The following is a 26,604-nucleotide window of genomic DNA, read 5'->3' as shown; positions in this document are numbered from 1 at the left end:
AAGTGCTCTCCCAAGGCTCTCCATCTCCATTCTTGTTTCAATCATGTACTTTCTATTCTTTACATTTTCAATGATATGAGGTTTTGGTCTACACTCTTGCTAATCTAGATTTCTTAATGATGTTTTGATTTGTGAGTTATAGAGTGCTTGTGATGAAGCTTGTGCTTGAAATAATGTGTAGTTGAGGCTTGTGTGATAGCTCTTTGCATATTAGGTTCCTTGCATAAGTTGCATTTGTGTGCTTAAGTGTAGCCTAATCTTGATGCTTTGATTATGTAAGATTGATTGCTTGAGTGTTGAGAAGGATTGAGTAGGACTAGAGGTCATTAGTGTGTGGTTAACTCTTCTTCTCCCATTCGGGATAGCCTCTATGCGCTAACCGGGTTGCATTCACGGATTGACAAGTGTGTGGGTTGGAGTGTAGCCTCCGCTATGCTATGATGTCCCAAACAATGGCGCCGCTGCCGGGGAACGCACACCTAAGTTAGTGAAGGGTGTTAACCATTACTTCTTACTAAGTGCTCCATTGATTGCAAAATCGTGGATTAGGGTAGATTAGAGTAGAGTTTGCAAGGGCATTGAGTGTGTGATCTCAAGGGCGCCTTGTGTGTTTTCATTTTTTTGATGAGAAGCAAGAAAAAAATTTACACCCCATTGCGGTTGAGTAATCCCGCCATTAATCAAAATTTAAGTACTTTCTATTTTTGTATTTTTGCAAGTTGGCAAGAGGTAGGTTGAAAGCATAGGAGGCGACCTTTCTTTTGATGTTTTGTTGTGTTGTTATCATGTAGGGAAGCATCTCCATAAGTGCAGCAAAGAAAATATATATATATATATATATATATATATATATATATTACATTGGAGAAGCGTAGCAGTTCGAAGGACAGTTAGAAGGCGGCTTGCTGAGGCGGGTTTTAAAATATATATATATATATATATATATATATATATATATATATAATCTTTTTACGTCTGACGTGGTAGCGTGGAGGGGGTCGTCTGTACTGAGCATGGCAGTGGGAGGCTGTAGGCTGTCGGAAGCTGAAGGCGGCCAGTTGAGGAGAGAGAAGGCGAAGCCGACAGCAGAGGCGCTGAGGGGACGTCTGCAGGTGACGTGGCAGCAGAACCGACGTGGTGGCTGCAGGGGAGGCGGCTGGAGCTGAGGGAGACGCAGCTGCAGTTGGGCCACAGCCGCGTTGTACTGGTGACGGTGGAAAGAGCAGCTGCTGCGAAGGCGAAGGAATCGAGCGCAGTTGGAGGCCAAGGAATCGAAGGAGTGGAGAGAGCCTGGTACAGCGTGGAGGTAAAGCAAGCGCAGAAGGGAGAAAAAGAAGGAGGAGCTGGCATTAGGGCTTGGCCTTGCAACAACCTGAGAGTGGTCTTCGGGGTCGGCTTTGGCTGCGACTGTGTGGAGGCGACCGGCAGTAGCTCGTTAAAAAGAAGGGCCACAGCCGCGTTGTACTGGTGACGGTGGTTGCGCAGCAGTGGAAGGCGGCTTATGCTGCAAAGGCGGCTGCCCAGCAGTGGAAGGCGGCTGAAGGAGGGCAACATTCGGAGAAGGGCCGGGTGAACGTAGCTGAGGACAGCTGCTGCTCTGCTGGCGGTAGTAGCTGGCTGCTGCAACAAACGAGAAGAACCACGTGGATGCAGCAAAGAATCCAGGCGAGCTGAACGGCGCGAAGCGGTGGAAAAAGATAAGGTAGGTGGTATTTTTCTTTTTTTTTATTTTTTTTATTTTTACTTAAATTTTCAAATGCTAATGAGGACATGGCAAATGAGATGTGGGCCGCAGTTCATGAGAAAGTTCATGAGAACATGTCTTCTATTAGTTCACCTCCATTCTCTGAGGTGGATTTTACCAGGGGCACGGAAAACAAATTTAGACACCTGAGCATCCAGGAGGAAGTTCAAACAATTATTTCTCCTAGAAGTAAGCATACAATGAAAACCTTACCATCATATCTGGGAGAATATGAGAACTGTTCTCAAACCTTGAGGATACCCTCCATGCATAAAAGGTTGACAAAGGAGAAAGATATGAGTATGGTGCAGGCTATTTTGTCAGCACCAGTGGCTTGTACCTTACCTTTGCTTGAGTTGATAAAGCTTAAACCTGAGTTGTGGAATGATATTGCCACATGTTTGTGAGAGCAGGTATTGCTACAAAAGGGTCACCATGAGTGTACTATACACTCTGAAACAAAGCATGTAATGCCAGTTCCTATCAACAAAGTAGGAAAATTTTGTGAAGACGATCAGGGAAATGCTACCCTCCCATTAGAAGTGCGAAAAGTATCTTCAACTGCAATACTTGATAGTGGTGCAGGAGTGGGCATTGTGACAAGGTCCATTTGGGAGAAATGGGGCAAACCAGCTATTAGGAGTACCAGGATGCGCTTGCAGCTAGCAGATGGAAGCTTAGAACATCCCCTTGGGCTGCTCGAGAACATATTGGTCACCACATGTGGGATTGAATATGAGCATACCTTTGCAGTAGTGGATTTTGGAAAACATCCAAACTACGAAGTGATATTGGGTAGACCATTCATGCGACAATTTCAAATGATTCAAGATTGGGGATACAATTATTTGTACCTCAGACACGATTCTGTTATCACAAGGGTCAACCTAAGGAATCACTCATATCGTGATGTAACAAGGTCTCCAATAGATGAGTTTGATTCTGCTTCATCTGAGGTCTCAAAAGTTACATTGTCCGATGGACGAGAAGATCTGTGGATGTGTGGAGCCTCATGTAGGGATTTCAACACTGAGAGACTTAAGGGTAATCGAAGTGTATCAGATGAGGCATACATTCCACAACCCTTCCCTGAGCGTTTAATTGATCCATTAGAATGGAGTCATGTCCTTGCAACATTATCGACATGTGCTTTACCGAAGCCAATTCAATTCTGTGACTCAGATGGATATGACATTATACCTATACGAATGGTACAACCACGTGCTCTTCTAGATCATTTGTACTATAGGGATACATCCAAAACAACAGCTATGCATGTCGAGGAAGTCTCAGTTGAGAATTTAACACTCAAATCTGTTAATGATGCTGATAAGAAAGAGACACAAGCTCCAAAACAAATGTTGTGGATAATTGATGAGTACTCAAGTGAGGGCCATGGCTGGCATGTTCCAACTACTCTAGTTGCTGCTCAAAGAAGGCTAGGTAAGAAGGAATTATCAATGTGGCTACCAAAAGATGCGTACAAACTTGTACCATCTAGTCCAGTTGCTAAGCCTCCTAAGAAGCACATCATTTCCAAGCCCAAACCTCGGATTGTTAATCGATGGGTCCCAAAACATGTGCTCAAAGCACAAGGCTATTATGAGGGTGCAACAGCAATTTGGCTTCCAAAATGCCAAGCTTTGGCAAAGGTAAAAGAGTGTTTCAGAAAGATTCCAAAAGCCACCCTTGATTTTCCATATCAGTGGGTGCAAAAGAAATCAACGCAAACTCTTCAGGAAAGAAAAGGTGGCTGTGATAGCACCTACAAATCTACTTGTGTTGATCTTCCTAAAACATGTATTGAAACACCGGTTGTTCCGATTTCTCCTTGTAACACAATTCAACTATCAACTTGTGTACCTACGACGAGTCCAAATGTGTCTCATTTGAGCATAGATTCTAGCATTTCAAAGCCTAAAACCTCTTATCTTGCTCAAATTCCAAGACAATTGATAAAATTCCCACCCAAGAAGGACATACCTAAAACCAAAGATAAGGCATTAACACTACAATTGAAGCTCTTTGGTAGATCAATGTTTGCATAGTGTGGTTCCTTATGTCTTTAAAGGATTATGTTCTTTTTGAGATGATCTCCACTACTAGGGCAAGGGTAAGCTCAGCGACTCCACAATAAGATCGACAAGCCAGGGCACTTTTCTCCCACTAGGTTTTTCCCCTCGGCTATATTCGGTGTTTGGCACCAATGGCAAATTTTATTTTTTTCTTTTCTTTTCGTGTTTGTTAATAAAAATTTTGCAGAGATCTCCGTAAAAAACAAAAGCATCAAACACGCCCCAATAGTCCACCTATTGTGCAAACAAATTAGGAAGGGGGGAGACATGCTACACCTACAAAGATCAAGGAGGAGCAATCTGCACCAAAATCAGCAATTCATCAATGCAAATGAACAACATCAAAAGGGCACTACAACAGGTGTATTCAGATCTTAATCTTTATTTCTTTATGTGCTCTTATCTTTCGAATATATGGTTTGCATGTTCACACAATGTTGGCTGGTTTCAGTTTTTGATTAGTTGTTAAAATATGGTGAGTGAATTCTAGAGTCTTAGAAGACTTAGTAAAAGATATTTCTATCTAAAGACAGTGTAGGATATATACCAATGGAGTATGCCAAGTACTTATGTTTTCAAGGTATATTAGTTACCCCTAGTGGTAGTTACCTCTTAGATATGAGCTAGGTGCTAGGAGTCATAAAAATTTATGAAAATATACCCTAAAAAAATATATAAATACAAAGTGAATTGAGACATGAAGTGTCTACCGCCATGTGAAATGCTTGGTAGGACCTGAGGTTGTCTTAGCACCTTGGGGCCGATGCCTTGGTTTCCATGGGGTGAACACTGATGTCTAAGAACTTCAGAAGAAGAACTTTGAGGAATCTATCGCCTTGATAGATGTTGGTAGGACTCTGGGGTACACTATGGGCCCTTGAGACCGATGCCCTCATCTTCATGGGGTACTCCTTAGGTCATAAAAGAAAGAAAAAGGGTCTGTCGCCCTTGAGATACTTAGCGGTCTTTAGATTCTCTTGGCGGAGGTCTCTTGGCCATTGCTTGGGTCTCTTTGGGATAGAACCTTAATCTTCATCAACTTCTACACACATATCAAAAAAAAAAAAAAAAAACGAGAGTTCCAATCACCTTTGCTCATATTTAGGAGTAGGTATGCCATTTAGGAGTAACTTACATACTGGTAGGACATTGAGACTACGGTCATAACCGGCGGTGTACAAAGCACACTTGCCTTTGCATAGCATTATCTACTACTTAAGTCTCACTTTGACTAGTCTTTACTCACCTATTTTAGTACTCATTAAAACTTTAATCAGCCCTGCACTTGTATGCTCACGTGTGAAGTCATCATTGCTGATTTTTCTTTTCTTTTCTTTTCTTTTCAATAAAGGACTTTACTCGTATCAATTGTTTTTTTGTTGCAGCTCTTGCTACTACCGCGCTCGAGGACGTGCGCAAAATAGGAAGGGGGGAGTGTTGCATGCAAATGAAGATCAATACAAGGATGCAACAAAAAAGACACTTAGGGCTCTTGAAAAGAGTTCAAAGTTGTAGATAAATGTGGGAGGGGGCTTGACAATAATCCCACATGGGAACTTTTGAGAGTTCTAGAATTTTTGTATAAAAGGTAGCTCTTTTGAGAGCTAGAGAACACTCTTTGGTCATTTGGTTGAGAGGCTCATAGAGAGAGCTTGCTCCATAGCTCCTTCTCAAGTGCTCTCCCAAGGCTCTCCATCTCCATTCTTGTTTCAATCATGTACTTTCTATTCTTTACATTTTCAATGATATGAGGTTTTGGTCTACACTCTTGCTAATCTAGATTTCTTAATGATGTTTTGATTTGTGAGTTATAGAGTGCTTGTGATGAAGCTTGTGCTTGAAATAATGTGTAGTTGAGGCTTGTGTGATAGCTCTTTGCATATTAGGTTCCTTGCATAAGTTGCATTTGTGTGCTTAAGTGTAGCCTAATCTTGATGCTTTGATTATGTAAGATTGATTGCTTGAGTGTTGAGAAGGATTGAGTAGGACTAGAGGTCATTAGTGTGTGGTTAACTCTTCTTCTCCCATTCGGGATAGCCTCTATGCGCTAACCGGAGTGCATTCACGGATTGACAAGTGTGTGGGTTGGAGTGTAGCCTCCGCTATGCTATGATGTCCCAAACAAAGGCTAATAAGCATTCAATGAGTAAATGCTCATGAGTTATCAAATTGTCCATTTTGGCAGTCATTTATGAAGGGTGTAAGGGGTGTCATGAAAAGGGGTGTAAGGGGTGTCATGAAAAGGGGTGTAAGGGGTGTCATGATGAAAGGGTTGACTTTTTTTATTCCCACTTACCTTTTTGGAAAAATGCCCATATCTCCTTAATTTTAAATTCAAAAAATATCCCCCCCCAAAAAGGAAATTCGTATTTCCCACTAGACAAAAAAAAGGTTCATGCCGTGAACCATTTCTACACTTTCACGGCCTAAGGTTTCACGCCCTAGGAGTCTGTGTAAAAAAAAAAAATCAAATTTAAATTTTTTGTGGAGAGTTCATGGCGTGAAACACTTTGTTCGCACCCTCACAAAAAAAAAACAAATTCGAATTTAATTTTTTCGTGAAGTTCATTTCACGGCGTGAAATACTAAAGTTTCATGGCTTGAAACCCTTCGTTCACGTGGTTAAAAAAAAGGAAAAGAAAAACCAAAATTGATAAAATTCATGACTCTGGAAAACACCCCTGCTTGGATACCCATATCTCCTAAACCGTATATCTAGTGAAGGTGCTCTTAGGGCTCATCGAAAAGCTGACATCGAGCTCTTCAACTTTGGTCTTAGCCATTCAAAGTAAAAATTGATCGTTTTGTCCTTTGACCAACATCCTCAAAACGCGACCTGGAAATCGAGGCAAAAACAACCTGAAAAGCACAAAAAATCGTAAAAAACAACGCAAAAACAACGTCTATTCGGGCTACTTTTGAGGGTCTAAATGACAAAATCACCAAAGACTCAAGGAGGCAAAGTTGTAGTACTTCAAAAATAATACAACTCTCTCATATAGAGTTTTTCAAAATTTCTTTTGGAACACCCTCAAAAAAGTATTGTGAAACAGGGAAAAAATTCATGAATTTTCTTTTTGTCTTCAGATAGTGATGGAAAACAGGTTTTAGGACCTCCTCTTCCATCTGGGAAGTTACTAGCATGCACTTTTCCAAAAAAATATCTCAGGTCATTCATGTGTGTAGCGCGCCTAAGCTAATTAGAGAAAACGAACACTCGTTTGACCCAACGAAGAGAATGCCAGGCCTCTCGAGGCTGACGGGCTATGAGAAAATATAAAAAGTAAAAAAAAAGCGTGTGCTTACTTATTAAGGAGAATTCAGGTAATCATACATGGCAACAATAGAGGGATTGCTAGGGATCACACAAAGACTGAACCCAATGGCTGACATCTTTGAGCCATTGAGATCTATGGCCTAAATGCACCTCCCAATGCAATTGGCCATGCTTATAACAAGCTTGTCATCGGGTTTTACACCCCCTGTCACTTCGATCCCATTGGGTTTTGGTCCCTTACTGTTTAGGGTTCTCAAACACAACACAACTAACTACTTCTGACACAGCAAAGACACCCCCATTAGGTAACACTAACTTCAATTCCCACATCAGGCTAAACACAAACAGAGCATAGAGAACACGAATTGAGCAGAGATTTGCTAAACAAGATAGAGAATAACAGAACAGAACTGAAATACCATGTTTGATTGATCAAGATGAATCATACATTGCTTTCTCCTTCTTCTCTTTCTCTTGTAAAAGACGACTACAAAGCCCCTATAAATAGGCGACTTCAGACAGTTTAAACGGTTGTAACTAGAATGTCACAAGACACTAACAGATGATATCCGACTAACCAGATCATAACAAACTCCGACTGATCAACAATCCGATTGAGTAGAATTCCGACTGAGCAACAATCCGACTGAGCAAAGATACATATATCCGACTAAGCAACTATTAGGTAACTATTAGGTATTCTATCTGTAGTTCAACACTTACCTAACATCTCCACAAAGCCTATAGGTATCAACCCTTTGCTGGATGCCCACACTTTGAACATACAGACTCATCTAGGAAGGGGTGTAGCCCAAGGACTCAGGGAGTCTCTTCCAACAAGAGCACTCACATACGGCCTTAGTGACTCATACAAAAATACAACCATACAAATTTCCAAAAGTACGGGCAAATACGACGGCACAACTGATCCTATTTAATTCATCCAAATGTTTGAACAAAGATGTGACACCTTTGGAAATCCCAACTGCCCCACCAAGGTACATGCGTTGAACCTATGCTTAGAGGGAGTGGAGGGGGAGCCTTTGATCTTCTCACTATCCTTATCTTTTTTCCTTTGGATTTAATAGTGGGGAGAGCATGTGGAAAGTCCTCAAAAGCTATCATCTAAAAGGGGCACTGTCCACCATGCTTGTCTATGCAGTATTGTAGGAGGTATTAACAATGTTCTAATATCACATATTGTATTCTTTGTCTAAGCTTGAAGTATGGCTTGGGTTAGAGCAATCGTGTTTTGTTTCCTATGCATGTATGTAGTAGCAATGTCGATCGACTCATCACAAGATCCTGATGTGGCCAATCTGCTATCCATTATAAATGAATGATATGGACAGCAAGCTTGGTCTTAGTTGACAACATAGACACATGTATGGTTCCATCAAACCTTTTCACATACACAAAGCTAATCTTTTATGAATTCTATTTGTCTCATATTTTAATCTTATATGTAGGTGGGATTATAGTTGGGCTAGTCGGCGCCATGGGGGTAGACTACCCCACTTGGCCAGTCGACACCGTGGGGGAAATCTACCCCACTTTCTCAGTGGGGGCAGACCACGCCTTTGATAGGTACGGGGCTGAGTGGTGCAGGCCCATCACAATATGCTTGTGATGAGCCTACACCACCTTCCTCTACTAGACCCACCCCCACTCCCTCACGTCCATCTTCACCATGACGATGATGTAGTAGGGAGTCTGGGGGGGTAGTAGACGTGCTAGCGGGGGGAGCCTACTGCTTTTGCTTTGGCAAAAGTAGCACTAGGTATCTCGATACGTCTCCCCAATAAGGGGGCTCTTCATTTACACATTATGAGCCATCCCCCAGGAGACCCATTCCATCGTTCGATCCATGCCTCTTACCATACACCGTGCGTATGGTGCCCTTGTGATGGATGCACGAGGGAAGCAAGTCATGAATCGTATACATGTACTTGCGAACCTGGAGTTCATGAACTCCTTTAAAAAGTGGAAAGCACAAGATGAACTTTCTAAGCAATATGTTATCGATGTGCTTGAGTCGGAGTTCCCTATGCCACGTGCGGGTATGTGCTTCTCCGAGGAGTGGATGAAGCGGCGCATCAAGCTTTTACTCTCTCTAATAGGAGAGAAAATATCAAGAGAGCAGCAAAGAATAATTTGGAGAAGCCTACTGTGTGTATGGACGAGGAGTGGAGGCACGCATGCAGTTTCGTGAGAAAGCACCCGGGTGCTTTTCAACAACAAGTGGCAGCGAGTGCTTCCCGACTATGGAAGCGAGGGGCTTCGCACTTTGTCTCCGGCGGAAAATCCTTCTTTCTTGCTCGTTTCGTAATTATCATTTCTTCTCTCCTTTCATTTCATTTTGCACTATATTGTTTTCTTGAAATAATTATATATTTTCTTAATTGTTTTTTTATAGAGGGAGGTTGTTGGGCGTGACCCAACAAAGGAGGAATATGACTATGGGTATGGAGCCCCCTATTTGCAATTGTAGGCGTGGATGCATATGCAAGGTGTACGCTTGGATGAGTCCGTTTTGGGGACTCGAGCTGATGAGGTAATGTGTTGCCTAAACCATTCTCTTTTCTATGTCTAATTGTATTTTAATGCTCTTGCTTACCTTACGCTTGATGGCATGTCTGCAGGATGAAGGGAAAGAAGAAGAGGAGGATCTAGATTATTAGCATGAAGCAAGTGAAGAGGAAAAGGAATCGGATGATGAAGATCACTCGGAACCCGATGAGGATTCCAGCTAGACACCTCTTCATTGTAAAAACTTTATGTATATATGACCAAAGGCCCAACAATTTCTGAAATATAATAACGTTTTCAATTGCATTCTCCACAATGTATGTGTTTCTTACATTTGTGCTTGTGTTACAAATCTAAAACTGTGACTCTGTTTGTTTTTTTAAAAAGAGCTGGGACAGACTGGGGAGTCTTGTGCAGACTCCCCAGTCTGCCCCATCTTTTTTTTTGTGTAGAGCATTCACTACTTAGTAGCGAAAATATCGCTACTCAGTAGTAGCGATATTTTGCTCTGCAGAGAACAATGAAATATCGTTTTGTTGAGCAGTAACATTTTTGCTGCTATTTTCGTGGAGCAGCGAACCTGTTGCAGCAAAAATAGTAGTGTTTCTAGTAGCAAAAATGGCCCGACACCTAGCTACCCTTCTAGTTATAAAAACGCTGCTATTTTTACTGCTAGACCCTCATTCTGTTGTAGTGATAGAGTTTATACATAATCCGCCTTTTGCAAACTTTATGCATAAGGCTCATACATAGAGCTTATGCATAAGCTCTATGCATATTAAGTTCCAAGAAGGCTATGCATAGAGCTTTCAAGCTCTATGCATAAGCTCTATTAAGTTTCAAGAAGGCTATGCAAGAAGCCTATGCATAGCTCTTATGCATAGAGCTAATATAAGACTAATGTATAAGCTCTATGCAAGAAGCCTATGCATAGAGCTCTATACATAAATCCTATGCAAGAATCCTAAACATACCCTAGACCCAACACCCAAGCCTAGTGCATTAATACGAAGAAAAAAGTATAAACTTATGGATAGAAAAAGAGGGAGCTTATGCATAAGCTTTATGCATAGGCTTCTTGCATAGAGCTCTATGCATAAATCCTATCCAAGAATCCTAAACATACCCTAAACCTAGCACCCAAGGGTGCATTAATATAAAGAAAAAAGCATAAAATTATGGATGGAAAAAGAGGGCTTACCCCTTTTTTGAGAAGCCAAAGGAGAGGATTGGTGAAAGATCTACAAAACAAAAGAGTAAACAAAGTAATGAAGATCACTCAGAACCCGATGAGGATTCCAGTTAGACACCTCTTCATTGTAAAAACTTTATGTATATATGACCAAAGGCCCAACAATTTCTAAAATATAATAACGTTTTGGGCTTAATTGCATTCTCCACAATGTATGTGTTTCTTACATTTGTGCTTGTGTTACAAATCTAAAACTATGACTCTGTTTGTTTTTTTAAAAAGAGCTGGGACAGACTGGAGAGTCCTGTGCAGACTCCCCAGTCTGTCCCATCTTTTTTTTTTGTTGTGTAGAGCATTCGCTACTTAGTAGTGAAAATATCGCTACTCAGTAGGTAGTAGCGATATTTTGCTCTGCAGAGAATAACGAAATATTGTTTTGTTGAGCAGCAACATTTTTGCTGCTATTTTCGTGGAGCAGCGAACCTGTTGCAGCAAAAATAGTAGTGTTTCTAGTAGCAAAAATGGCCCGACACCTAGCTACCCTTCTAGTTATAAAAACGCTGCTATTTTTACTGCTAGACCCTCATTCTGTTGTAGTGATAGAGTTTATACATAATCCGCCTTTTGCAAACTTTATGCATAAGGCTTATACATAGAGCTTATGCATAAGCTCTATGCATATTAAGTTCCAAGAAGGCTATGCATAGAGCTTTCAAGCTCTATGCATAAGCTCTATTAAGTTTCAAGAAGGCTATGCAAGAAGCCTATGCATAGCTCTTATGCATAGAGCTAATATAAGACTAATGCATAAGCTCTATACAAGAAGCCTATGCATAGAGCTTGCATAAAGCTTATGCATAAGCTCTATGCAAGAAGCCTATGCATAGAGCTCTATACATAAATCCTATGCAAGAATCCTAAACATACCCTAGACCCAACACCCAAGCCTGGTGCATTAATACGAAGAAAAAAGCATAAACTTTTGGATAGAAAAAGAGGGAGCTTATGCATAAGCTTTATGCATAGGCTTCTTGCATAGAGCTCTATGCATAAATCCTATCCAAGAATCCTAAACATACCCTAAACCTAGCACCCAAGGGTGCATTAATATAAAGAAAAAAGCATAAAATTATGGATGGAAAAAGAGGGCTTACCCTTGTTTTGAGAAGCCGAAGGAGAGGATTGGTGAAAGATCTACAAAACAAAAGAGTAAACAAAGTAATTAGCATAACATTAAGAACTAATGCACATGTAATACAAAATCCTAAAAACTCTATGCATGCATTGGGAGCTCTACGCATGCATAGAGAGCTATATGCATGCATTGATAGCTCTCAACATACATAGAGAGAGCCAAAAAAATCACAAAACCCTAAAGAGCAATAAATGCATTTATAGTAAAAGGGGAATCTTACCTCAAAAAGTTAGAGTTGTGAGTTATTGACTTGAATAAACCTAAAAAATAGCAACAAGATAAATAAAAAGTTAGTAAGTATACTTCATTTTAACATATTAGCAATAAGACACTAAGTGAAAGAGGAGAAGGAGAAGAAGAGAAAGACAAGGTGAGTTTCGTTAACCTATTCCTAATGCATAAATGATTGAAAGCTAGTGGTTTATGTTGCCCTAAACCTAGCTTTTACATAGAAAGCATAATAGAGAGCTTTGATAGAGAGCTCTCCATCAAACCTCTCTATTAAAACTCCTATGGTGGACTAAAGCTAGGGTAAGGGCAAGGGAAACGAAAGCGAGGGGAAGGGAGAAAGAGAAAGGAAAGAGAGGGGAAGGGAAAGAAAATCTCACATAGAGAGCTATGTTAAATCTTTCCATGATGAAAGCTTATAAAACAAGAAAGAATTGAAGATTTCCATGAAATCTTGGAAGAAAGAAAGAAAGGAGAGAGGTGCTTGCCTTAGAGAGAAGGAGAGAGATTCTATGGAATAGGTGGAAGGACTTGGTGGGATGCTGAAGCCCTCGTCCTACTACACACAACACATCGGGAGCATAGCAGTGTTTTTAGAAAAAAAATATCAACGGTTTTAACGATGCTCAGTAGCGATCTATCTGCTCCGCAGAGCGCTTTTTCACTACCCAACAGCAAAATAACACTGCGTAGTAGCGTTCAAGGCAGCAAAATAATGCTGCTATACTCTAAAAATATCCCGCTTCTTTTGTCGCCACGTAGTTTTATCTTTTGAATACATAAACTTGTGCTCTGAGTTTTTTTGCAAGTTTATGTCTTGTCTATCACTTCTACCTCTCCTACCTTGTCCTCCTCAAGCTCAAGCAGGATATGTCTACTGTTTTTTCATTTATCTTCTATGCAAAAAAAGCTTTCCATGAAAGCTTTCTTTTGAGTATTTCCTTTCTCTTTCTTCTCTTTTAAGTTTTTCTTTTCTTTTCTTTCTTGCCATGTTTCTTCTTTCATGCTTTTACATATTTATTGGGTTTGTAAGTTGTAGGGCTTTTAAGATTAGCGTTTGTTATTAATACATTTTTTTCTTATTTTGGTTTGATTTTGTAGGTTTTCAACAAATACAAGCCTCACAAGGTAAGAGATCTCTTTCTTGTATGTTTCTTATCTTATGCTTTTACATGTTATATGGTTTGTAAGTTTAGGGTTTGTTTATTTTTCCATGCTCCATGCATGGCAGTAGCTACCTATGTATGCCGGTAGCTTCCAATGTATGCCAGTAGCTTCTCAGGCATTGTGGTAGCTTCCAATGTATGCTGGTAGCTTCCTAGGCATGTCGGTAGCTACCTATGCATGCCGGTAGCTACCTATGCATGCCGGTAGCAACCAATACATGCTGGTAGCTACCTAGGCATGCCGATAGCTTTCGGTAGCTTCTGAGGCATGCTGGTAGCAACAACTGAGGTATGCTAGTAGTAGCTTCCAACGCATGCTGGAAGCTACCTAGGCATGTCGGTAGCTACTTATGCATGCCGGTACCTTCCAATGCATGTCGGTAGCTACCTAGGCATGCCGATAGCTACCTATGTATGTTGGTAGCAACCTAGGCATGCCGGTAGCTTCCAATGCATGTCGGTAGATTCCAAGGCATGCAGGTAGTAACCAATGCATGGCAGTAGCTACCTATGCATGGCGGTAGCTACCTATGCATGCCAGTAGCAACCTAGGCATGCCGGTTAGCTACCTATGCATGATGCCAATAGCTTTATGCATTATTCCATATGCATAAGGCCATATGCATAAGAGTTTTAAGTATTTATGTTTTTTCTTGGATATATGGCAAATAACTTAAGGCGTGATATTACACATGAAGGAGGAGTCGATATCCCAACAATCTTTGTAAGTATATATTAGCCTCAAATTGTATCTTATCTTTTAATTAAAGAAGGTTATCTTAAATAATAACTTTCTAAAATGTTCATTTGTTTGTATGTCTATAGCTTGAAGCAGTAGACCACCCCCTACACAAGATGAATATGATTTTGCATTACAATGGGGTTTGTAAGCTCTATTTGATAGGGTGCAAGATGAAGGATATATTGTTATTATTGGAGGACATGCTTGACAAGCATGGCAAGTAAGTACATTCCTAAACCCTAAACCTCTTTGTTTTTGCAAAATTTATTTTCACTTGTGTTAGTTTTATTGTGTTTTAGGATCATGTAACTAGAAACGATGGTGCAAATGTCCAAGCAAGAAGCAATGGAAATGTAAGAAGCGAAGGGGGTGGAGTTGCAAGGAATAATAATAATCGCACAGCATGAGATCTAGATAGCCCCTAGCTCCATAGATTTTTATTATGCTTTATCTTGTATATGTGTTTTTTAGAATCATTAACTTATGTAATTTCGCTAAGTATTGTAATTGAATTTTGACATTCCTAAAACCATGAATTGAAATTGTTTTTTTTTTGTATTTGTCAAGTTTTACATTACACTTGTCCATGATGATATGAAGTTATGTTAGTTTTATTGTGTCTGAAGAGCTGGGGTAGATTGGTCCCCAGCTTTTTTTTATTATGAAGTACTTTCACTACTCAGCAGTAAAAATAGCAGCGTGTTTAGCAGTGACTGTTGGAGATGGAGGCGATAGCACACGAGACACAAGATTGAATCCCCAAAGTGTGTGGAATACACACAATAGATGAGTATATATAGAGGAGATCCTAGGGCTATATATAGAGACATTCTATATATAGGCAACACCCCCGCTCAAAGAAGGGTCTCTAACTGTGGATGAAAAAACCCTTGGGGGCTCAAGGGAAAAACCCACAGCTCTATATACACCTACCGCTATATTAAATTATTTTATAGTTACAAAGTATTATTCAAAGGAGCTACATCACTCCCATATATACAATAGCCATGAAGGCTGCGAAGGAGCTACATCACTCCCATATATAAAATATCCATAAAGGAGCTACATCACTCCCATATATACAATATCCATGAAGGAGCTACATCACTCCCATATATACAATAGCCATGAAGGAGCTACATCACTCCCATATATACTTCATCACTCTTATGTGTACAATAGCCATGAAAGCTTTGAAGGAGTCATCGTCATGCATCTTCATGTTGTCTTGATCCATTCATGTAGGTTGGGTGCGAGTCTATCTTCGTGATGATGCCAAATAATATTTTTGTAGTCTCTTCTCTATATTGAAGCTCAACAATATCCAAATACAATCCTGATCCATAAACCCTGTAATATGGAAGAAGTCTCCATAACAAATGGAAAACCATAATTTTGTTATAGAAATATGAGATGTACACAAAAAGATGTACACAAAGAAATAGACATAAAGGTATCTTATATGGTTGCTTAGGAATATAGTCCATCCGCATGGACATGCATGGCAATGTCAACTTGTGGAAGATCATCCAATCAATGGCAAATGAACTAGATTTGGTAAGAGAATCTGGTTACTTGGAAAAGTTTACTTGGAAGATTGACCTGTTAATAAACACTAAAATAGAAAATGACACTCATTCTAGTTAGTAAGGATATCATGGAAAGCTAGAATCATATCTTTGCCATGGGAAAAATCTATGACATAAGATCAAACCTCCATTATTATGAGTCAAGATAATGAGACAAGTATAACTTGGATCAAACCTCCAGGATGACATGATATGAAAGTAAACCTCATAAGATGACAGGACGAGAAATCAAACCTCTGACATCCATAGGTAGAATGACCAGACATGATGAAAAAGTGAACCTCTGACATGAAACAATAATTAGGATCTAAACACCTCTGACAGGATGAAAAAGGAAACCTCTGACATGACATACTTGAAAGTAAAGCTCATAAGATGACAAGCCAAGAAATCAAACGTGTGACATTCACAATCAAGATAGTAAACCTCAATCAGGATAGTAAACCTCATAAGATGACGGAACGAGAAATCAAACCTTTAACATCCGCCCCGCAGGCAACATGTAGCCAGGATGACATGATGTGAACATAAACCTCATAAGCTGATAGGACAAGAAATCAAACCTCTGACCTCAATCAGGATAGTAAACCTCATAAGATGACAGAACGAGTAATCAAACCTTTAACATCCGCCGCAGGCAACATGTAGCCAGGATGACATGATGTGAACATAAACCTCATAAGCTGATAGGACGAGAAATCAAACCTCTGACGGGAAGAGAAATCAAACCTCTATGTAGTCAGGATGACATGACATGAACGTAAATCAACCTCATAAGATGACGGGACAAGAAATCAAACCTCTAACATGTAGTCAGGATGACATGACGTGAACATAAACCTCATATGCTGACGGGACGAGAAATCAAACCTCTCGAGAAATATGCTCGACGGAATTTCTTGTTACTTGCCATAGATTGAATTCCAAGACTTGACCACCATTATAGCCATTTAGACCTGCAGGATTGCATTGTCGACCACAAAAGACATTGATAGACTTAAGTAAACCTAGTCAATCAGATGAGCCAAAGCCAAGGCACGGTGCATCCAATGACCATGGCATCATGGTAACAATCCATGGAAACGTAGTCAACCATCATTCACAAAACATGTAACCATCATCATGGAACAACACCATGGCATCATGGATAAAATCCATGGAAACACAATCAACCAATATAGATTAGCCAAGTGAACCAACATCAACGAAACATGTAGCTTGGAATGACCAACAGCAACAAAACATATAGCTTGGAATGACCAACATCAACGAAACATATAACCATCATCATGGAACAACGATCCATGGAAACATAGTCAACCATCATCGACGAAACATGTAACCATCATCATAGAACAACACCATGGCATCATGGATACAATCCATGGAAACGTAGTCAACCATCATTCACGAAACATGTAACCATCATCATGGAACAACACCATGGCATCATGGATACGATCCATGGAAACGTAGTCAACCATCATCGACGAAACATGTAACCATCATCATAGAACAACACCATGGCATCATGGATACAATCCATGGAAACATATAGCTTGGAATGACCAACATCAACGAAACATATAACCATCATCATGGAACAACGATCCATGGAATCATGGATAGAATCCATGAAAACATATAGCTTGGAATGACCAACATCAACGAAACATATAATCATCATCATGGAGCAACGATCCATGAAAACATAGTCAACCATCATCGATGAAACATGTAACCATCATCATGGAACAACACCATGGCATCATGGATATCATGGACATTTTGAGGAAACGTGTAACCATCATCATGGAAGGAAACCATAGTATCATGAGACAATACCAAAGCATTAATACAAAGGTAAACCAAGTCAATGGATGCACATTCCATCAATATGAAAGAAACAAGATGCATTTAAAAGCATCACAATCATACCTATCAGCTCCTCATCTAGAAACAATTGACATACCTTTTCTTGAGGATTTAATATGAGAATCATACCTATCAGCTCCTCATCTGAAAAGTGAGGTTTGAGTATCCTCCACGCACTTGATGGATACCTACCCATATAGCAGTTTTCGTGATGGAAAACCAATGCTACCATTGTATGATGGAGATAAGGATTATGTCTCCACAAGATCTTCCTTAGCTTTCATTAAAATATGTCAAAATTAGCAGGTTACGATAGCCATATCAAACTCGACACCAAATGCAAGATGAGAAAGGTAAAATTAGCTTGAAATTGTGTAAAATAGTAGTTATGCTCTCTCTAAGAGACGCTTGATAGTGGATTCATGTATGAATTTCAATACAATTTCTCATAGTTAATGTAAAACAAACTATAAAATAGAGAACTTATCTTGCCATAATCCAAACTCTCCTGCTCTTGTTGGCACCTACTGCCTTCGCAAAATATCAAGGCCATGGTTAGCATAGATTTTCAGATTGTATATATGATCAAGAAACCATAAGAAGGGAAGATAGCAACATTGCGTGTAAGATGTGATCAAGGTAATGTAACGATAATGAAGTTTCGTGATGATGTGATCACGAAAATGTAACAATAATCGAGTTGCCTTTCAGAATAATGATGTTTTTCAACATCCAAAGGACAGATGAACATATGAACATGAAAATCTAAACTTGATGAGGATTAGTAAACAAACACAAAAGTGTAAATCCTGTGTGGGAATGGCCCTCAACTTTAAAGCTTATTAAAATCATAAGGTTAAAGCTTATTAAAATCTTTGGGCCTCGTGTCTACACACATCAATGGGAAACAGGTGCAGGTGCTGCTGTGCCCACACACAACCAATACATCAAGCAAGCACGGTAAAGATATTATTAATCCATGGGAACAATGCCAAAAGAAAAGCTGTTGAAGATCAATGGTATCAAAGGTAATGGTGCCCAAGAAGTATTATTTTCTTCTGCGCATAAAACTAAAACGTTAGCAAAAAGTGCGCCTGCCAAAAGAAAAGCTAAAGCCATATATAGCTACTGCTTGAAATAGAAAAGAAGATTTATTTAATAATCATAAATAAAGCATGGAAGATAACAGTTGCGCGCTGCCGTCAGCAGCACCTTCTCTCTTTCACAAGAGTGGAGGAGAGTAACTATTCTCCCTCTCTCTCTCTCTTCCGTTAGCTCTCCGCACGGGAGGGAGAAGAACCCTCACACAAGAGTAACTATTCTCCCTCTCTCTCTCTCTTCCGTTACCTCTCCGCACGGGAGGGAGAAGAACCCTCATACACAATATAGTGGGCGTCGTTCAAAAGCAACATAACGACTGTTCTAATTAGCCCCAGCATGGCACATCTCTATAGGCGACCACAACACCTACAGCTGTTGTTGCAGATGGCGCATAGCAGCCAGCCATCGTGCTACACCTACAGCCGCGTGTTGTATTCAGCCATTGTGCATAAGCCATTACACCTACAGCCGCGTGTTGTATACAGTCGGTAGGAGGTCAACACCTACACAGAAGAGAGGTCAACACCTGCACAGAAGAGCACGCAAGCAGCCATGTGAGGAGAGCTGCACAGCAGGTCTGTTGACGCCTGTCGTCGTCAAACAAAGAGCGCTTTTCTTTAAGTCTTAATAATTAAAAACAACCGAAGCTAAGGTTTCTGGAGCCCGTTCTCTATTTCTCTACACCCATCTCTCGCTCATGTGCCATCCAACCAGAGTAAGTGCGCCGAAGTGCTTTGCTGCGTCGAGAATTCCGTCCTCGTCGGCGACGCCACGAGAAGTTTGTCCGCTTTCTCTCTTCTCGTCCGGCTCATATGCGGCTCCACGGGCTGTTCTTACACAGCTCTCTTTCTTCATCTTCTTTTTCTTCTTCTTCGTCACGTAGCTCTACGGTGATCCTCTGGCATCTCACCAGGAGGAGGACGTTTGCCAGCATGTCTGTCAACGACAACTCCGTGCATCTACTGTTTTGACAGCTTTTCGAGAAAGAATCGTCGACCTACACCTACCTGCTCGCCGATGTTGCCCTCCAATAACACACACATAGCCGTATGGAAAGAAAAAGAGAAGCGTGTTGAGACTTATCTTGCTTATCGTATGGAAAGAAGAAGAGAACCGTGATCGCCATGAATTGCACACGCTCTGATACCACGGGAGATGGAGGCGATAGCACACGAGACACAAGATTGAATCCCCAAAGTGTGTGGAATACACACAATAGATGAGTATATATAGAGGAGATCCTAGGGCTATATATAGAGACATTCTATATATAGCCAACAGTGACATAGGCTCGATATCTTCGTACCCTTCTAATTATAAAAGCGCTGCTATTTTTTTCTGCTAAACCCTCATTTTGTTGTAGTGCTGCATGTGCAACAAAGAGAGGTAGGTAGAAATGAATCTTGTTGCGGCAATGATTTAGGTGAGAGTCTTAGCTTCCAAGTTGTTGCCAAGCAGAGCAAAATTTTGTTGCTAATGTCATTGTTGGGCAACGAAATGGAAAATTTGTTGTTATAAACTTTTCCTAGTAGTAAAACCCAGGGTAATTTTATGTCTGCCAGTGTTGGATAGCTCATGTTTTTTTATACTAACACATAATTAGTTTTTGCCTGGTTTTAGATGTTTGACAGTGATCAGGGCCAAACGTTGGTTCCAAAGCATGGTTGAGAGAAAACATTTGTTGCATACGTAATCGATGGAAGGGCCAATATATATGAAAACTTTGTATATAACAATTGAAAATGTCTGGATATATGGGCTTTATGAGTTATTTGCATTACCAAGTGTTGCCATATATATATAGGCAGTGATGTGTGTGAACACACTTAGGACCGTTGGGGCACTTTTTCCCTCTTTAGGAGGTTTTTTTCCCCGACTTGTATATACGCCCATCCTTCTAGGGCTAACTTATCTTTTGTACATTGACACAATCTAATACACTTTGTGTTGTGTGCATTCTTGCTTCTTCTTCTCCAAGCTTTGTGTGCTTTCTTGCAACCCTAATTCCAACAATTGGTATCAGAGCAGGCATCGGCTCCCAGGGCTACGTTGCCAGCACCCTCCGACTCACGTTCTCCGATTGAGGTGAGTTTTCACGAGCGCTTGTAGGTCCCTAGACTCTGCAAACTAGCCCATAGGGCTGAACGTTCTCAGAATTTGCATCTGAGGTCGTTTCGGGCTCCGTTTTTGCATTTCAAGTTCTGCACAGGTGTTTTCATCATTTTTTGCAGAAATTTCGACAGTGTAGTTTTCTGCAAAATAGGCATACATATTCTATTGTGGACCGTGCTACATAGCACGAGTTGCTTTCTGTTCAATCTTTGCTTCATTACATGTAGCTTTTGCATCAGTTTCAGTCAGTGGCCATGGCTGATAACAGCAATGATGTATTTCGCATGTTATCTGCTGATGACAAATTGGATGGAGACAGCAACTACCCACTTTGGGCATACATGATGCAGCATGTTTTGGTTGCAAAAGGAGTGTGGAACATTATGCAGGGTATGGATGTACGTCCAGGTTCTGTGGATGGAGGATCTGTTGAGGATGTTGTAGGTTCTAGCAGCTCTACTATTGCTACTGTTTTACCCACTGCTGAACAAGCTTGTTGGGATGGTAAAGATGTGTAGGCTCATGCCTTGATTGCACTTTCTGTCAAACGTAACATCACCCCACATATTCGTTCAGCTAAAACAGCAAAACAGGCTTGGGATATTCTAGCTGGTTTGTATGCAGGTCGTAACAAGGCAAAAATCTCTTACCTGTGTAAAGAGCTAGAATTGAAGATTATGCAGGAAGATGATGACATGAATGTTTTTCTTGCTGAGATTAAAGATCTCAAAGAACAGTTGATTTTTGCAGGTGAGATTATTCCTGATCATTCTCTTGTGCAGACTGTTCTTGATGCTTTACTTGAGACATATCAGACTTTTGCTTCCACGTGGAGACTTCTTACTAAGGACAGACCTGATGCTGTCAAGTATGATACTTTAGTCAACAAGCTCTTGCAAGAAGCGCAGTCCAGGCAAAACAGGGCCAGGCAGCCTGTGCAGTTGATCAAGCATTTATTGCTGCCCAACACAGCAGAGAAGAAGTGGTAAGGCAGCCCCTTCCACTATTTCTTCTCCTATTAGTAGGTCTGCAACTTCTTCTCCTTCCACAGGTAGCAACAATAAGTCTGAGAAGGCTCTTGATAAAGGCAAGAAAAAGACCAGGTGCAATTATTGTAAGGCAAATGATCATGTCATTAAGAATTGCCCTAAGCTAAAGGCTAAAGAGGCAAAGAAAAAAGAGTCAAATGTAGCCACAATAGCGGATGCTTCTACAAATGCAGATTCTGCAAATGTTGTGCAGGATACAGAATGGGCGTTTAGCGTGTATTTCCAGTATGACCCATCTATACATGATGCATGTTTGGTAGTTTTTGTTGACTCTAATGTATGGTATTTTGATAGTGGTGCTACAAAGCACATTACCTCGCATCGTGATATGTTCACTTCTCTTGAGGCTGTCCCTAATGGGAATACTGTCACATGTGCCAATAATGCTTCTTACCCAATAAAGGGCATTGGTAAAATTATGCTTACTGCTGCAAATGGCAGCGCTTTCACACTTTCAGATGCTTTGTACGTGCCAGGGATAAAGAAGAATCTATTTTCTGTCTCTGCGCTTGCTAGACTTGGACTTGTAGTCAAATTTGTGGATATCAGATGTACTGTTCATGATTTGACTTCTAGTGATACGATTATTGTATCTGCAACCTTGTTTTGTGGGCTGTATAGGCTCAATTCTTATGACAAGTGTGTGGAAGATGCAGCAAATGCAGTTTCTGATGAAAAGGCAATTTCAGATGCAAAACTATGGCATGCTCGTTTTGGTCATCTGAACTTTGCTAGTTTGCTGCGTTTGCAGAAATTTGATATGGTTTCTTCATTGCCCCCTCTTGAGGCACCATTAAAACATGTTTGTGAAGGCTTTATTTTGGGCAAAATGCAGCGTTCTGCATTTCCAAAGGATGGTTCTGTGCGGGCCACTTGCAAATTGCAACTTGTACATAGTGATGTATGTGGGCCTATGCAAACTCCGTCATTTGGTAAACACTTGTACTTCGTGACTTTCATTGATGATTACTCAAGGCATGCATGGGTATATCCACTAAAAGCAAAGTCCGAAGTGTTTTTGTGCTTCAAACAGTTTTTGCTTATGGTTGAAAATGTATCCAATTGTAATGTGACCCTCCGTTCTGATCGAGGGGGAGAGTACATGTCTAAAGAGTTTGATGCATTTCTGGCTAGTCGTTGGATAAAACACCAATGTACAGTGCCGTATACCCCTCAGGAAAATGGTATTGCTGAGAGAAAAAACAGGTCACTTATGGAGATGGCACGATGTATGGTCAAGAGCCAAGCTTTGCCACATGTGTTTTGGCTTGAGGCTGTCATGTGTGCTGCATATGTACTCAACAGGTGTCCCACTAAGGCCTTGCAGTCTATTACTCCATATGAAGCTTGGCATGGCAGGAAAACTTCTATTGGTCACTTGCGTGTCTTTGGTTGCTTGGCCTATGCTTTAGTGCCTGTGCAACAACGCAAAAAATTGGATGATAAGGCTGTCAAATGCATTTTTGTTGGTTACAGTGCTGAGAGCAAGGGTTACAGATTGTATCATCCACAGTCAAAGCGTATCTTGATTAGTCTCGTCGAGATGTTGTTTTTGTGGAAGATGCTATGCAGCCTTTGTTATCATGTACCAAAGAGACAGGTGTGAGCTCACAGGATGTATTTGATACATTGTTGCCTCTCTTTACATGTAAGATCCCACTGTTCCCACCGAGCAACGGATTCAAGATACTGGCAGCGGAAGTAGCACTTCTCGCGCGGGACAGGGGTCCCACATTCAGGGCCTCACCCACGGATATCCGGATAAGAGACTAATCCGTCGGTTGTTCCAAAACCGAACCCGGAAAAACTTCCTTTACCGGAAAGCACGGGTGATTCCACCAAGAAAACTTTTTACTCTAACGTAGTCAAGATCATTTCTGATCAAACTGATCCAATTACATCTTCAAGATACTTGATCAGATCAAGGAAGAAACTTGCACTTGGATCATTGGGATCAACGCTTTTTTCCCCATTCAAGAGGCACAGCCGTTGCTTCCTATCCATAGAACAATTACTCTCCGGGATTTACTTTATCTATCGTAATAACAAAAGTTGAGTCTCGATTTATAGATCCATCAGTCCAGCCTAACCCCATCCAGTCCCATGGGTTAGCCAACCGCCCAACCACTGTAGTGATGGGATCCAATTTGGAATTTGGTTAGGTTTTGTCCCGGGTACCAAGGAAAAGAGTTCCAAGGCCCCCTAGCCGGAAGTTCATGCAAACATAAAACTAGCCACACCACTTACACACCCAATATGAAATTGCCTTTTCCTTAGCATCAGCTAACTTTAAAACAATCCTTTAATGAAACCATAGTACCACTGATCACAATCTTCCAATTTATCCAGTTGATTCATAATTTCCCATCATCAGAGTATCTATGGCATCATTGGCAACTAGAACGCTCACCACCTGTCCACACATGGACCTTTTCAATAGTTCCTAGCCCATAATACTCGGAAATATAATCATTTATAAAAATCAAGATGGACTCTCGTTGAAGATCAGCAAGATCAACCAATAGATCCATATAAAGAGCCATGGACTCATCCATTGAAGACTAGCAAGGTCAATCAACCAGATCCATGCCCGGTTTCACAAAACATCTCTTACTCCTTGTTCCAATATCTTCCTCGACGCACGTGTGGGTATCCTAGGCGACCCAGAGCCCGAGCACCGTATGGTCAGCACCCTCTAGGATCCTTCGCAGGTGACCTAGCGCTTCACTCATAGGCCGCTTCCTTGGTCCCTCATCCACCGTACCGGAAGCTCACCATTTTTAATCGAACCGAGGCTGGTCAAGACCTCGGTCGACCTTGCTACGCGAGACGTCCTCCATTGACTCTCCGTCAGCAGTTGCAACTTTAACAGTTAGGTCTCCACGACCTTAATCACAAGACGGTCAAAATGCTTCCCCAGCATTCTTGACATAAAACAGCCATTTACAAACAGCATTTACAACAGTTTACAAATACAGTTTCTATATTAACTCTCATTTTTCCACATTATCCCTCATTAATCCACATTACTTATTCCACATTCCATTTATATATGTACTCATCCAATCACATCATTTTCCATCTCTTCACTTCAGATTCCTTCACATCACATATCATATATTCACATCCATATCCACATCCATACATCCACATCCACATCCACATTCACATCCATACATCCACATCTACATGCTTACTTCCATTTTCACATCCTCATTTATACATCCACATCCCATATCCACATTCATACATACACATCCATATCCACATCCATACATCCACACCCACATGCATACATCCACTATCACGTCTCATTCATACATCCACATCCACATACATACATACATCCACATCCACATTCCCATTCACATCTATACATCCACATCTACATCCACATACATACATCCATCCACATCCACATTCCACATTCACATCTATACATTCACATCTACATCCACATCCACATTCCCATTCACATCTATACATCCACATCTACATCCACATACATACATACATCCACATCCACATTCCACATTCACATCTATACATCCACATTCACATTCATCCACATCCACATCCACATTCCCATTCACATCCACATTCTCATTCACATCTATACATCCACATCTACATCCACATTCACATCTATGCATATACATCCTCATGCATACATCCACATTCACATTCACATCTATACATCCACATCTACATCCACATTCACATCTATGCATATACATCTTTATGCATACATCTACATCCACATTCACATCTATGCATATACATCTTCATGCATACATCCACTTTCACCTTCATACATCCACATCTACATTCATCTATTTCTACATTTTCATTCATATGGCCTCATACGCCTTCACATCTATTCTTTTACATCACATCCATTCTCGCCCTATCACAACCCATATACATCTTATCTCATCTCATACACTTCTTATCTCATCCTATACACATCTTAACTCATCTTATCACATCCTAACTCATCCCATAGGTCTCTTATCACATCTTAATTCATCTTATCACATCCTAACTCAGCCCATAGATCTCTTATCACATCTTAACTCATCTTATCACATCCTAACTCATCTTATCACATCATAACTCTTCTCATATACGTCTTATCACATCCTATCCTTCCCATATCTATTTATAGAATATAAGAGAATTCTTATATTTGATATAAAATTTCTTTACGCATCTAATTATGCATAAATTCCATTTAAGGATACTAACACTTTCGAAATAAAAATCAATCTTTTATGCATCTTCCTATGCATAAATTCATTTTAAATGAGAATGACACTTTGAATTAAAATTCAATCTTTTATGCATCTTCCTATGCATAAATTCATTTTAGATGAGAATGACACTTTTGAATTAAAATCAATCTTTTATGCATCTTCTTATGCATAAATTCAATTTAGATGAGAAAGACACTTTTGAATTAAAATCAATCTTTTATGCATCTTCTTATGCATAAATTCAATTTAGTAGGAATTACACTTTTAGAATAAAAGAATTTCTCTTATGCATCTAATTTATGCCTAAAATCTATTTATGATGAAAATCACACTTTTAGTATAAAAATATCTTTTATGCATAACCCTATGCATCAAAACCAATTATGACAAAAGTAACATTTTTACAATATAATAATCATCTTTTATGCATACCTCTATGCAATAATTTCAAATGTGATAAAAGCAACACTTTTA

The sequence above is a fragment of the Cibotium barometz genome, chromosome 53 (genome assembly GCF_041138505.1).
Source record: "Cibotium barometz isolate CiBa-2024 chromosome 53, ASM4113850v1, whole genome shotgun sequence".
NCBI classification, from domain to species: Eukaryota; Viridiplantae; Streptophyta; class Polypodiopsida; order Cyatheales; family Cibotiaceae; genus Cibotium; species Cibotium barometz.
The sequence above is the reverse complement of the archived record's forward strand: the minus strand, read 5'-3'. Positions refer to the sequence as shown.